The sequence below is a fragment of the Carcharodon carcharias genome, chromosome 1 (assembly GCF_017639515.1).
Source record: "Carcharodon carcharias isolate sCarCar2 chromosome 1, sCarCar2.pri, whole genome shotgun sequence".
In the NCBI taxonomy this organism is placed as follows: Eukaryota; Metazoa; Chordata; class Chondrichthyes; order Lamniformes; family Lamnidae; genus Carcharodon; species Carcharodon carcharias.
In genome coordinates, this window is record NC_054467.1 from 229,888,105 (window position 1) to 229,903,139 (window position 15,035).

The 15,035-nt window shown below is 38.9% G+C and overlaps 1 protein-coding gene across 5 annotated transcripts in view; it reads left to right on the forward strand.

The window, feature by feature from the left end:
• The first annotated feature begins 336 nt into the window (after positions 1-336).
• LOC121277448 (protein FAM53A-like) overlaps positions 337-15,035 on the forward strand; it is a 114,119-nt gene continuing 99,420 nt past the window's right edge. The window contains exon 1 of one of the 5 annotated variants that reach the window (XM_041186987.1): positions 337-554. The gene's annotated coding sequence lies outside the window, so the exon portion shown is untranslated. Of the gene's footprint in view, positions 555-958; positions 1,111-15,035 lie in introns of those variants that run through there. The other 4 variants (XM_041186940.1, XM_041186957.1, XM_041186967.1 and 1 more) reach the window with 4 other exon arrangements.

Genomic DNA, 15,035 nt, shown 5'->3' on the forward strand with positions numbered 1-15,035 from the left:
TCTCTGTTTTATTGCTCTGGGTTATTGACCTGCTGCAGCTCCCACGAGGTTCCATTGTTTATAATCTGGGACCCGGGTTTGGACAGCTCCACACTGGAGAGGGAGGAAAGTTAGGGGGTGGGTTGATTCCTCACAGTGCTAATTAAAACAAATGACGCTCTACTGGGATCGATTTCAACATTTTATGTGTAAGAATCAACATCACTCCAATATGTGCCGTTGCGTAACCACGTTTGCGCTGTCTGGTCTTCCACACCACCTGCACACCCCCTTTTCTCATTCGTTTCCCCCCATGACGCTGCGTGAGTGGTAGATGCCGAGGTTATAAAAGTGGCCGCGCTGGGCCGCCGGCTTAGTTCTCCTGGCGGTTGGGAGAAAGATGTAAATGTGAATGGGAGCTGCTGTCTTATACTCGTACGTTGCTCACCTTTATCATAAACCAACGTGCCTGTGTTATGAGAGGCAAAAAAAGGAAAACTGGGCAAGATTTTTTTTCTTTAGAAGATGAGCTTGACGTCCTGTAGTTTTGTTGGAGAGATGTGTTAAGTGTCCAGGTATATATATATATATACATATAAAGGGCTGGTATAGCATCGAGGATATAGTGGCTGAGAAGAGAAAGCTTTTTTTACGGACGGGTTTTTATTGTTACGGAGGGGCGGGGGGGAGCGACTGTTGGGGCCTCTCCTGTCTGGAGCTCGCACGGCCTTGTGGGAGCTGTAGTTTTTTTATTCTCGCGATGCGCAGCATCGAGGGCGGGAGAACTCCATCTCCCGGCATTCCGCCTGGCACCGCCGGGCTGCGTATTCCGGCGTCTTCTCACTGGAGGGGGAGGGGTGGAGAAGTGCCGCCTGATTGACTGTTACGTTGAACCAATCAGACATCGGGGGGACTTGCAGCTGTGGAGCGGGGCCACCAATGCGTGCACGGCGGTGGGCGGGTCTCCAACGGTGGGAGTCAGGTTGAGTTTGCTCCTGGGTTTGTATTTCTCTTGCGGTTGTTGTAGATGGGGGCTTGAAGCTCTGACAGAGAGAGGGGGTGGTACCACATTATTCAGCACCTCTCAGACGGAGGGAAGTTCTGCTTTAATTGATACGGTAAGAAATAACGGTGAGTGCTTTTCAAAGGAATCCAGTTGAAAAATATGCATTTTTCTCTTTAATGGATTATTAACTGGTTACATTTAGGAAATGAATACAAGAGGAATATAAATGCAATTTTTGATTTGTCTCTGGTTATTGTGATTTGAACAAAAAAATCCTATATTTATGTACCTCGGACAATATTCTTATCTGTATTTTTAAAAAAAACTGAGCAGGATGGCTTTTGCAATAATTTTTTGACCCATTTGTGTGTGTTTTTTTTGTTTTAAATGACAGATTTGCTTTAGTCTCTAAATTGAAATTTGGTTGTATAATGTGTGCAGGCTGGGTGGGCATCAAATAAATAATAAGGTGCATCTTGGATCACTATTCACCTTTGTGTTCTTTCTCTGTGAAAACATCTAATGATGTCATTGTGGTGTTGCCCTGAATCCTTGTTTTTATACTATGGCTGTTGCTATTTTGCAACAAGAGCTGAATTGTTGCTTAAGTAATTTTGTAGGTTAAAAAAATCTAGTCTCTATACTTTGTGTTAAAACATCAGATATGTCTTGATTGTTTTTAATCTGATTGGCACTGAAAGACAGGACTCTTTAGGATTCATGGCATATACTGAGAATAGTGACGTACAGACAACAGCATTTCAGTGAAGTCTTGCTACTGAATGTTTTTGAGTAGGAATGTGAAGGGAGTTTGCAGTTTAACTGTATTCATGTTCACCCATATGTAACTCATTAGTAGTCAATCCTAAAAAAACTATTCAGTGATTTATGAACTTATTTGCATTGCACGGTATGTAACTTCAGTATTGAAGATTCAAAACTTAACATCAATTGAGGCAATTTATGGCTTTATCAATGTAGAGCTTTGCATTTTTGAATTTGCCTATTTGACAAGCCTTTTATTAGTGAATTTATCTTTCAGTTTTGAGAAATTGAGGTGAATTAGTCTGAAACTCTCATTCTCGACTGCAGTCGTCTAATCTTTTGTGTCAATGAGAATCAGCACTGCTAAACTGTAACCACAAATTGGTTTTTACAAAGTAAATTTAGCTTGTTTAAACAAATACTTAAATTGTGGGCAGTAAAATTTCCTTCCATGGAGAATCCACAAGATGCGTGCAGATTTGAAAAAATTATGTTGTGTTAAAGAGGCACTGTTAGCAAAGGTGGATTTAAGGGAAATAAACTGATTTCCTTTCTGAAATGAGTAGACATGAGCAGCATGTCATTGTTTTAATTCAGGTACAATGTGGTGTGCTGTGCATCTATTGGAAACCTGTTTTTAATGATACTGAAATAGTCTGAGCAATAAGACTTCATATCCTGTCACTCTAGGTCTGCAACAAGCTTTAATGTAGGAATAGTGCCACAAGAAGTAGCAGTGGCGATCAGCCCCTTCTACCAGAAGAAGGTGGGAGGATAGTGGTATGATGTCATCATAAAAGCAGAGATGTGAACTCTGCAAATGATGGACCGCTATCTGAAATGCACCAGAAAAGGGAATATGGGGTCAACAATTTGATTCATAAGTTCTTCATGCTTAGTCATGCCTCTAATTCTGATTGTAACTCCCATTTTTCACCTGAAGTGTCTGCAAGGCTGTGATTTCCTCACACCAAACAGAGTAAGAGAAATTTACAGGACCTGATTAGAGCTTTGAATCAGTTTCTTTCTAAAGGTTTAAGAGTTTATCAATTTTACCAGAACTGGTTTCTTTTTCCTCTGTACGGAAGGAGACATAAATTTGTTTTCGAAGCTAAAAAATGTGCCGATCTCAGTTTGCAGGTTGATCTCTTAACCTTAAAGCTTCTAATTTTTTTCTTCTTTTGCATCCCTATTTGTTCTATTGGTTGCATGCTTTCAAGATTATTCAAGAAAGATGTGCATCGCTTACATATGAACATACAAATTAAGAGCAGGACTCACGACTAAAGACTCATGACCCTCAGGAAAAATTTCACTACACTCTGACCCTTGTTTTGCTGTTAACACATTTTGCTATCCTACCTTTATGCTACTATCAGCTTTTTCTTTAGTCTTTAATATTGCCATTAACACTCCGTGTCCATGACATCTTTGTTAAATTTCTCCTTAGCTCTCACCCACCCTGACTTTCTATTTTGCTCCACCTGCTCCACCTCCTCGTAAACATTATAAAATCCATCACATTTCTACTTCTCTTTAGCTCTGAAATAGTCATACAGACTCAACGTTAACTGCTCTCTCCACATATGCTGCCAGATCTGCTGAGTTTTTCCAGCATTTTCTGTTCTTAGTACGCACAATGTGCCTGTTTCAGCTAAATAAAATAAGTGACAGCCATTAGCTGACTCATTACTCAGAGCAATGTCTTGACCAATCAGGGTCAGACTGCCTGTTTTAAACTTCAAATGATGCTTGGCAGTTGACTGTCAGTCACCATCACTGACGCATTCTCCATGGCAGCACCTCTACGAATCAGAGTCCACTTGCCAACTAATCAGCAATCTCCATATATGCTATAAATTGTTGTTGTTTCCCCCTTATATTGGTATTCTTGCGAAGTGTTCTGATGAGCGCAAGATGAAAAGCTTTGACATGTCTCGACTGCAGAGTATTGCTGAAAAGTTCTGTACTGCCAAATGTCTATTAGCTTTCCTAATTACTTTCTGTACCTGCATGCTAATCTTTTGCAATTCATGCCCTAGGACACCCAGATCTCTCTACGTCTCAGCTCTGCAATCTCTCACCATTTAGATAATATGCTTTTTTTTATTCTTCCTGCCTAAATGGGCAGTTTCATATTTTTCTACATGATACTTCATTTGCCAGATCTTTGCCCACTCACAACCTATCTACAATCTCTTTGTAGCCTCCTTCTTTCTTCTTCACAGCTTACTTATCTATCTTTGTGTCATCAGCAAATTTAGCAACCACACCTTTGGTCCCTTCATCTAAGTCTTATATAAGTTGCAAAGAGTTGAGGCCCCAGCACTGATCCCTGTGGCACACCAGCCATTACATCTTGCTAACCAGATTATGCCTATTGTTTCCTGTTAGCTAGTCAATCTTCTATTCATGCCAATATGTTACCCTCTACATTATGAGCTTTTATTTTTCGCAATAATCTTTGATGAGGCACCTTATGTCTTCTGGAAATCTAAGTACAGAACATCCACAGGTTCCCCTTTATGTTTCTTCCTCAAAGAAGTCCAATAAATTGGTTAAACATGATTTCCCTCTCTCAAAACCATATTGATTCTGCCTGATTACCTTGAATTTTTCCAAGTGCCCTGCAATAATGTCTTCAACACTTTCTAACATTTTCCCTATGACAGATGTTAAGCTAACTGGCCTGTAGTTTCCTGCTTTCTGTCTCAATCCTTTTTTGAATAAAGAAGCTACATTTGCTATTTTCCAATCTAATGGAACCTTCCCCAAATCTAGGGAATTTTGGAAAATTAAAACCAATGCATCAACTATCTCACTAGCCACTTTTTTCAAGACCCTAGGATGAAGTCCCATCGGGACCTCCAACTCCAACAATTTGCTCAATACTACTAGCCTGGTGATTAATTTTCCTGAATTCCTCCCTTCCTTCCATTCCCTGATTTACAACTATTTCAGGCATGTTACCTGTGTCCTCTATAATGAAGACCGGTGCAACATACCTGTTAATTCATCTGCCATCCCTTTGTTTCCCATTATTAATCCCCCAGACTCAATTTCTCTCAGACCCAACGCTCACTTTTTAAATGATGTCTATAGAAACTCTTACTATCTGTCTTTACTTTTCTAGCTAGCTTTCTCTCGTACTCTAATTTGTCCCTCCTTATCAATCTTTTAGTCATTCTTTGCTGCTTTTTATATTGTGTTCAATCTTCTGACCTGCCACCCATTTATGTGCAATTATATGCTTTTTCTTTAAGTTTGAAACTATCTTAACATTTTTAGTTAACCATTGTGGTGGGTCCTCGCCTTGCAGGAAATACTTCTGGATTTCTTGTCCCTTTCATCAAGAATTCTCTATAATTTGTCTTAACCTTTGCATGAACCAGAAGTGCAGAGTCTGTTATGAATAATCTACAGTTGTTTAGGCTTTCACAGGAACTGCGCAATTTAGGCCAAAAGATGAATTGTGGATTTTGCTTCCAGTAACACTTGCCTATCATCCGTGAGTATTATTTGTTCTAGCCTGGGAATGTTGTATTTCTTTACTCAGGTTGGAAGCAAGTTCTAGCAGGATTACCAACTCCTAATCTTTTTAAATAAAAGGTAAATGTTTGAGGGCGTATGTCTTGATCACTTAGCAACTAAAGCGAATTACGTTCTGGTGGTTTGAGCTCACTGTTTTAGGTCATGCTGGAGATCTGAATTATAAGCTTTAGTCATCCATTCACAAATGGAGTCATGACTGTCATAATCTCTAGTACACTATATAGTGTAAAGTTGTCCTCATGTAACTCTGTCAGAAGACAGGGTGATTAACAACTCTGTTAGAGCAGTGATGTTGATTCTTAAACATAAAAATGCTATAGAAATACTCATGGTCAAATAATTCCTGTTCAGTCATGAGAATTTTTCTTAAACAAAATGGACTTTACTAAAAAGAGCAGCTTTTTGGCCATTATTGGTCAATGCTAATGTTAGGAAGTTTTACAGATTAAGTATTTGAGCTCCAGAAAATGTTTATTTCAAAATATAAAAGAAATCTTGAATATAAGCCTCTGTGTATTTTCTGCTCATGTGCATGCACTTGCATAGCCAGTTATTACATAGGAGCGGGAGTAGACCAATCAGCAGATCGAGCCTGCTCTACCATTTAATTAGATCATAGTTAATCACAAGACACCTGATTAACTCTAGGAAAGCTGTAAGTGGTTTACATTGCTTTGGGACGGGCATATCCAAATTACAGGCTTGGGCTATTTATTGCCTGTGGAAATTCTGGTTTTTATCTGTTAGTATTTTTATATCCTGTCAGCTTCTCCAGTTTGATCTGGATACTTGTAAACTCCTGCTTAAACTCCTGCTTTCAGCAATGCTCTGGTTGCTGGTCACATTTGACATTTATCCAAGTTCATTTGGCATTAGCAGCTTGGATGTATACAAGTTTATTGGCAAGTTCATTTAAACTGTGACGGCTGGCTTTTATGGTAGCTATTTAAGCATCCCACAAAGACACAGTTTGGCAACTCCTGTTGGTTGTTTGCAGTGTTGGAACATGTAAAATTTTTAATACAATTGTAAGGAATGTCTAACTGGATGTGATCTAGGTCAGTCATTTTGGCGACTTCATCTAACAGACTGAGTCGTAGTAGGAACTGTTTGGCTGTGTGATGATCTTTAAAACTATAAACTTGCAATCCACTTTGGTTCTTCAATGTATGTAATCAGGCTGGAACTTTGCAATTTATTTTGTCTCCATCATTAAGTCAGTGGAAACTGTAGTGTCAAAGTAACAACAGCTTCACCAGGATACAAGTGATCCTGACTGGTGTATCTTGTGATGTATTTGTTTCTGTGTAGTCCTGCTTCCCTGCTGTTGCCTAAACACCTTCCCACAATTAACTCCAGCTACCCACACTCAAAGATAGTCAGCAATAAATCACCAAACCACAGTTTCTTCTTTAAAAAAAATCTAGATAACTGTGATGCGTTGCATGTTTTTATTTAAACTTGGCCTTCCTTGAAATTCATTTGCCATTCAAAATTTAATCTAGATATTAGGCATTAAGTCATTTGCAGTGAGGAAATAAACCACCGATTGAAGTATCAGCACGAATGTAAGATTTAATTTATTCACATTTGTGCAGCTTTTAAGTGTTGGGGCAAGTCAGTGCACCCTTTTTCAACATTCGGTAGGATACAGCTGAGACTAGAAGGAAAACATGAACGTTTGCATTTGCTGCATTTAACACCTGTACCTTTGAACTTCCTTATCTTCTCCCTCTTTTTCTGAATTCATGAAAGACCAAAGCAGAACCATAAATTCCTTTCAGCTAAATTTAGATAACCTCATGAAATGTGGTTTGATATTGTCCCAAACACATGCTAAAGGGGGAATTTTTTTCTCCCGATCACTTGGGAAAGGTCAGTGTGTGCGGTGCTCAATCATTCTTTTCACCTGTGTGGAATGGTCCCTTAGCATGGTCATACACATGCCCAAAAAAGCTGAATTGGTGGTCAGAATGATGGTGACTCACATGGTGATGCTTGCTTCATTTAATGGACTAGGGATAGCTTGTTAGCCAAAGACCCAGTGCTACCTTGGTAACCAATAGTTTTGGACATGTATGAAGAAATGAGCAGCTTTCTTTTCATTAGCTCCAGAACAGCTCCACAGGCATGGACACTGAATTGCATTCTAGTTTTAACAGCAAGTAATTTTAAACAAGACGTGTAAAATGCTGTTTGTTTTCTCAGTCTTTAGAACAATTATTTCTCTCCTATTTGAGGTCACTCATTTCTCAGCCAAGGTGAGGTGATGGGGGAGGGCTGGGTAAGTAATGGAGTGGATAATTTACTGAGTAGCGATTTACTACTACTGATCCAGTTAGGTGACCAGAGTAATTATTTCTCCTTTCATTCAGGGCATTAAGTTGAGGGCTGTAAATCTGACCAATGACTTGTTTGATAGCTATTGTAATGGATGTTCTTTTTTTTAAATAAGTTACATGGAGCAACTGAGAACCGAGTCTACTGAGAACCGCACTGAGGGGAAATAGCCTGCACATGTCCCCATCCAATACCAGTAGACAATTTTGTGGTCTGATACCGGGAAAGATGATAAATCCTTAAAAGTTCAAGGAATGTTATTGGGGGAAAAAACCCAACTAGTTCACAAATGTCCTTATGGGAAGAGAATGTGCCACCCCTACCTGATGAGTCAGCTGCATATGATAAGGTTGAATTAGCCCCCTAAGGCAACTAGGGAAGGACAATAAATGTGGCCAAACCGCGTATAAACTTTGCATGCTATCTCTTGCCTGTGTTTTCTGAATACGTTTGTCTGGATTGCAAAAGAGGTGTAATTAAATCAACAAGTGCTCATTCATTGGTAGGTCTCCACTAAGAGAGCTGTACCCTTGTGCTGGAATGATGTGAAAATTATTTATAGGCCAGAAGATAACAGCTCTTGTAATGTTACCTTTGGTAAATTTGCAATCTATTTTTGTTACTTTGGAGCATTTAAATTTTTTTTTGCCCCAACACACACCTTAATTTTTGAAAATGTTAAGCATTTCTGTTTAAACTGAAATTGTATGTGTTGCTGCACAATAAACAATAAATAAGGAGACTTAAGTGGAAAGTTCTCTTGAAATCCACAGTTGCGGTTAGTTGATTTTTGACTTCTGTACTTTTAAAGCTAGTTATTGTAAGAATTTTTTCTACAAAGCTTTTAATAATTTATGCACATGGATCCCAGAGGCTCCTCCACTGTTTCTAATCTCTCAGTTTAGAAAATGTTCTAATTTGTCTTTAATCGAAGTAGATAATCTCATAATCGCCCACGTTGGCCTCCATGTTATTGTTTTTCCCCATTCACTTAGCCTATGTCCCCAGGTAGGTTTCTGTTTTCTTCTATTCAGCCTACTGTGATTCCTGACTTTGCCTCTAATTTATTGCCACATTGTTGATATGCTTGGTCCAGTTAAACTCCTCTTCCTGTCCAGTTCTGCCACTCTTATGGCTGCTGCTTTCTGCCACAATTTCCTCCTTCTACCCCTTCCTTCATGGTTGCCCCTCACCATTTCCCTCTTCCTTCCTTTTCTCATTCCCCTCCCCCCTTGGTGTTTTTGTCACGCTACCACCAAGCATGCCCTCTGTCAGTGGGAAACTAGCTGTTTTTTCTTCACATTTGTGGTGCCTGTGATCCATCAGCTGAGTGCTTCAACTTTTAGTTCCCTTGTGCATTTCGCCCACCATTCAAAGCTGTGCCTTTAGCTGTCTGGTTCCCAAGTTCTGTAATCCCCTCACTTTCAGGAGAGATGGAAAGAAAATGAGGGAGAGGGAGATTTGTGTTGAAATTGGAAGTCTCGTCAAACCTTTTGGATAACTAGGAGCCTTGCAGTTTGTAAACTGAATCTTCATTTCTGACTTGCACTTTGAGAAATTACTGACCAACATATTCAGCACTTCACTTTTTGAATTAGTGGTGTTACTGTTTTTACCAGTTAGCTCAGTGCTTTTGATTTCACTGCTTATCTGTCAAAGGCACATTCATATTTCTTGAGATTTGGGGGTGGGGAGGGAGGCTATCCTTTGTTGCACAGACCTTTTTGCCTTTTGGGGAGCTGATCATACATTGTGCAGAAATGCTGTACAAGTACTCACTAAAATTGTAAAATCAGGTTGTCTTGGCAGTACCTTGGATCAAGACTGTTTTCTGTGTTACCCTAGATAGCCTGTGTTGGCAAGGTTATTTGACTGCATTTGATTACTGCACTGCCAGATCACTGGAAGTTGAGGGCTATTGAGTAGATGACAGATATGGAGAAAAAACAGATTATGGGAGACAGCAGAGCCCTCCCAAACTCAGCTTAATTCACTGAAATATTTATTGATTTTCAACTGCAGCACTAAATGATCTGAGAATGTGAGAGCCATGAGGTGGCTTTGGTCTGAGACCATGTGATAACTTGTTTAGAAGTGCCAGGTTCCAACAAAAGCTTTGGTGTTCAACGATAGGGGATTAAGCTTGGTGCACATTGAGATGAACTCCCGATAGGAATGCAAAGAAGATTGGAACTGATGAGCTCATCCTGTGATTTATTCCTCACAAATAGCTGCTGCAAGTGGGACCTAGCTTCATGACAGTTCAGAAAGGTTCTTAACCTGTTGCACGCTGAGTGAAATACTTCGTTAGCTTTATTTCTTTCTTGTACCAGTTTTACTGAAGGATCAATTTTGAGTGGCTTATGGAATGAAACTGCAGGAAGGAAACTAATTTCCTGCTTCGTTGATTATGTCCCTTCAAAAACATCTGCTGCTGATTAGAATTGAAACTTGCATTTGAAAACCTTACCTTGAGTTGAGCAGGCATGTCCTTAATGAAGGTGTTAATAATGCAGTTATCTTTAATAACCTTGGACTGAAAAATGCATTTGAGGTTTCCTTCTTAAAGCATGTAATAATCCAATGACCCTTAATTTTTATCTCTGCCACCAAAGTTTCTGTCCCTGTTTATTCTGTTTGTCTGTAAACAATACGGCTCAAAAACTAATGGATGGATTTCAATGAAACTAGATAATGGCCTGAGGAAGAACTGATTAGTTTTTGGTGAAGATGTGGATCTGGATCCTGCAATTGTTTAAAGATTAGCATTGGGAGATGGGGGGGAATTGACTTTTTTTAAAAGAATGTTGTAGGTGGTTTTATTTTGAATATTGTTGATTGCTTCAGCTGGTGTGGTGGAATTTCTCTCAGCTGTCAAGATGTGAGCAGAGTTTTCAGAGCAAATTGTTGGATATGGATTGGCCTGAAGCCTGCTTAGTAATATGGGAGCTTTATAAGGTTTCTTATTTTCAGCTTTGTAGTTACAGCGCGTCAACCAGGGAGGGAAAAGCCTCAAGGCTTAATTTTATTAAGGATAGTTAAAACAGTGTGGTAGAGGTATGAGCTCTACTGAGTGCCGTTTTCATTTGTTCTACATATAATCCTACGATTAGTTTTCTTGGGTCCAGTGATATTCAGTATAGGCCATTGATCAAGGCGTTGCAAGCTTGCTTAAAATTTGCCAAAAAAAAAAAGTTAGGTTGGTAATTATATTGAACGAGAAACCATATAGTGACGTACCCAGGCTCAACATTTATTACTGGAAATTATCACTTTCAGCCTTTACAGCCATCAAGTTGGTTTTGAGTCTATTTCCTGTATGTGCAGTGGAGTCAATTTTGTAGCTCAGTGAACAGTTTTTGTTTGATTGGGTGCTCATGATCATATGCTACAAGGTGCTTGGGGATAGGTTACATCATTCTGCTAGCCACTGCATTCTATTTCATAATTGATTTCTTCTGATTTGACACCTTTTTATTCAATGAGAGATTTGAAAGCAGTTCAATGTTGCTTGCCCTCGAACAGGTATTTGTCAATGGATTTGATCTTATCTGATGTTAACCAAACTTTCTTCCATTTGACTTGGTTCTTTTCAAATGTAACTTCACAAGAAGTAGTCTTTGTCTTTTTCTGTTTGCTCATTGTGTGGCTGGCAAGGCTAGCATTTATTGTCCATTCTGTGTTGCTTTGGCAAGAGTGACTTGCTAGGTTATTTCAGAGGGCAGTTAAGAGTTGTCCATGTTGGTATAAGACTGAAAGCACATAAAGGCCGTATCAGCTTGGCAGGTTTTCTTTCCTAAAGGACTGAAGTGAACAATTTGAATTGTTATGGAAATCCGATAGCTTGACAGTTATTTTTAGTGATACCAGCTTTTTTTAACAAACAGCCGTGGTGGGATTTGAATTTGTGTTCTGATTTATTAGTTCAGGCACCTGGGTTACGAGTCTAGTAACATGACTACTACACTATTGTATATGTGCATAATGCATCACTTTTAAAAGGTCACCTGCAATGTATAGTTGACTTTATTTTACACTTTATCATCTCTGGTTGTGTTTGCGTCTTCCTATGTAATAAGCCTTTCCCATCCACAAGGTGGTTATCTGGTTCTTATGCCTCTGCCAATATTCCCCTGTGAAACTGAGCCTTTCCTCTCGACAGACATCTTTTCCTGGGACCTTGTACGGTTTATTGTGTGTTCTAATTTTATGTACTGAGATCTTGCATTTGACAACTGCTGCCTGGAAGACTAATGTAGAAATGTTCATGTTTTTAGCAGCATGGGCTATTTGGGTGCCTACAATGAAAACTTGCAGGGTACAGTAAGTTTAAGCTAAAATTCTGGTTAATCTGCCAGTACCTCAAGCTGCTTACACAACAGATGTAGGTGATTTGATCCTAGCTTTATCCAATAAGGCAGCAATGCGAGGAACAGACCTTTCTAAGTTTTCAGGCTCATGAGTAAATGAAAATCGAAAACAAAAACAGAATTACCTGGAAAAACTCAGCAGGTTGGTGGAGAAGAAAAGAGTTGACGTTTTGAGTCCTTATGACCCTTCAACAGAACGAATTGAGTTCACTGGGGTTTGTGGGTCATAGTTTGGGCATCCTCTTTTAATTCAAACTGCAAATTAAACTTGCAGGAGCAGACTGAATTTATTGGTGACTGCATTTTTAATTCGTTGCATTTGTAGAATCTACCCCCCACCGAGTATTTCTGCAGTCTCTCAGTTTTCCTTCATGTGCGTTTCATGAGTTGCTTGCTGACTTGGTTTTGTATTAAATATACTAGGTCTATTCCCTGTATCTCTTTCCACCTCTGTGGTGTCACCTGGCTGTGCACCTATCTCAGCTCATCGGCTTCTCATACTCTCATCCATATCTCTGTTACATCCAGACTTGACTCTTCCAGTGCATTCCTGGTTGGGTACCATGTTCTACCTTCCATAGACTTGTGGTCACCCTGTTCACCAGCACCTCAGTTCCTAGTTAAGCATGCCTTGACTTTTAAAACTCTCATTCTTGTTTTCAAATCCCTCCATGACCTCGCCCCTCCTCTTCATCTCAGTAATCTCCAACAGCTCCACAAGCCACTAGGATATCTGCACTCCTCTAATTCTAGCCTCTTGAACGTTCCCGATTTTAATACCTTCACCATTGGTAGCTGTACCTGCCTAAATTCCCTCCCTAAACCTCTTTACCTCTCTACCTCTCTTTACTCCTTTTAAGACACTCTTTAAAACCTAACTCTTTGAGCAAGCTTTTGGCCAACTGCATTAATACCTTGTGGTTCAGTGTCATATTTACTTCAACACACACCTTAGGACATTTTGTTACACTAATGGAGCTATGTAAATGCAAGTTGTTGGTTTGCAAAGAAAAACATTTTTTAAAAACATGTAGAATGTACTTAATCCATTTTGATAACTTTTGCATTACCAGCTCTTATGGCTAATCTTCCTGTTTGGTTAATTTAGGCACTAATTTAGCACATATCAGATGAAATTGTGGTTTGTGGCTTGACATCGCACATGTGTAGGAAATGTAGGAAATGAGGCTGCTTTAGCTTGTCATATGGCATTGAGCAAGTGAAACATTAGTGCAGAACTATAATGAGCACAGTTCACACAATCCTGAAGTATATGGAATCAAAAGAATCATAGAGAACAGAAGGAGGCCATCCAGCCTATCATCTTGACGGCTGTTTGAAAGAGTTACTCAATTAGTCTCAATCTGTGTTCTTTCCTCAAACCCTGCAAATTTCTCCTTTTCATGGATATCTTCATCTCTTTTGAAAGTTGGGCTGCTAACTTGTTTTCCCACATCCTGATTGGATCTGTTTTTGGATATAGCCTATAATTATCTGAATTTAACATTGATGTGATGAATTTTGCTTTTCTGCATTGCTTTTGTTTTTCATGCCTCATTTTGACACTAAAAATATAATGGAAAAATCACTAAGCCGCACATCAACAAATGGACCTTCTTTGAGTCTGCGTTGTTTTAGGATGTAACCCATGGAGGTTTGGACTGTGGTGTACATTTTTATTCCCCACTTTTGCACTGAATGGTCTGCAATATATTTCATCTAGTTCAGTGGTGGAAGACCTCTTCTACTTTGTGAAGACCTTTTTTTGCTCCTGCAGGTTATCTGCTAAAATTACACATGAAAAACCCTGGACCAAAGATTGATTCTTGTTCATAACTGTGCTTTAGGATTAATGTATAAAAGAATTTAATTCCACAAAATGCTGAAGCTGAATATTGATAGTCTCAATTACTCAACAATAAGCTGACCTTTTTCTAAAAAGTGGAAAATAATTGAATGCAGATCGGTTTGTTAGTTGAGCTAGGATATTACAAACTTAAATATTGGTAGAGATTGTAATTTCTCTAAATGGCTATTGTCTTCAGGATCTAATTGACTATACAGAACCTTTAAAAAAAACCGTGTACTTTAATTATGCCCTCATTTGAGATTTTTAAAAATTGAGGCTACTTTTGAGCAGCTGCATTTAGTTTTTCAAAGTCTTGTCTTTTTATTTAAAAAGTCAGATATTACGCTGAATATAGGTGATAGCTTTAGTGTTGGAAGAGCTTATTCCAAAATGACAGCTTTGGGAACATTGCGAGATTTTCAGGCCAGGTAGAGAGGCTGGTAGTCAAATTAAATTCCACTTTGTTTGTGGAATTGTGCTTTTAACAACTATACTTATTGTCTGATTATATTAAATGCAGACAAATTCTATGATAAAATATATGACAGCACAGATAGATTAATTTTGTAAAGAGAAATAAAGCTTTGTAGTACCTTTCAAATGTACTGTAAATGTTTAAAATGCTAGCATATTGTATGACACGCCTGTGCAAGAGTCAATAAGCTTAGTCAAAATTTCTTTAAAATGAATGGTTTTCATTCTGAAATTGCTCCAGGGTGGAGGGCATGCAAAAAAAAAGATGGACTCCTGCAAGATGGCAATTGCTTAATTGCAATAAGCTTTTACTTGAACTTTTCATTCAGACTTAATGTGGCGCAGTGTGACCATGGAGACTTTTGTCAAGTACGCTGGCCTTTGCCACCTGTAGAAACCTATACCAAGAGTGTTTTGGAAATTATAAAAAATCTTGATCAAAGCAAAGCTATGAATAAGATTGAATGTACACAACCAGCAGTTTTTGTTTGAATTTGACATGAAAGGCTTTGACCTTTGAACTAGATCTGGTGAAAGATGATTTAAGATCTTCTGCTTTGGCAGTAGTGTTTGATTGCAAACTTCATGTTGGTGACCAGGTGGGTGCCAAGTTAAAAGGGTCATATTCTAATATTCAGATACCATTAACCAACATGATGTGGATTGTATTGTGGTTTCAAGACTGCTATTTTGTGCAGTT